The sequence below is a fragment of the Nematolebias whitei genome, chromosome 6 (genome assembly GCF_014905685.2).
Source record: "Nematolebias whitei isolate Nwh7 chromosome 6, NemWhi1, whole genome shotgun sequence".
In the NCBI taxonomy this organism is placed as follows: Eukaryota; Metazoa; Chordata; class Actinopteri; order Cyprinodontiformes; family Rivulidae; genus Nematolebias; species Nematolebias whitei.
The window spans coordinates 45,492,739-45,493,210 of record NC_056503.1 but is presented as its reverse complement, the minus strand read 5'-3'; positions in this window follow the sequence as shown (position 1 = coordinate 45,493,210).

Sequence of the window (472 nt, the reverse complement as noted above, 5' to 3'; positions counted from 1 at the left end):
TTCACAAGTTACAACTTTGTTTCACATCGAAAAAGTGGTCAAAGATGTATTTCTTTTTAAATTAATTTTCTGTATCATACGGGAAAAAAATGCACCCTTAACCTCTAATTCTTTGCCAATTCATTAGTATTTGTTATTTTAGAAAATTTCTCAGTTTTCAGATTTTATTCAGGTCAGAATCGAGGATTTAGTTGTGAGTCAGAAAACAAGGAGGAGTCAGAGATGGGAGAGCACATTTCCAAGGCCAGCCAGGACGAGCAGCGGCGATACAAACACTCATAAAATGTCGGAGAGAGTTTACCTTTCACCCGAGGAAAGAATGTAAACACGTCAAGCTGAATGTGTGGGGTCAAAGGTCACATGGGCAGAGTGAGACGTCTGACCTTATCATAAGTGATGATGTGAGAAGAGTCACTTCCGGTCTTTGTGCTTGTCGACATGTTGCCTTATCTCTGCTGCCCCCCCCCCCCCC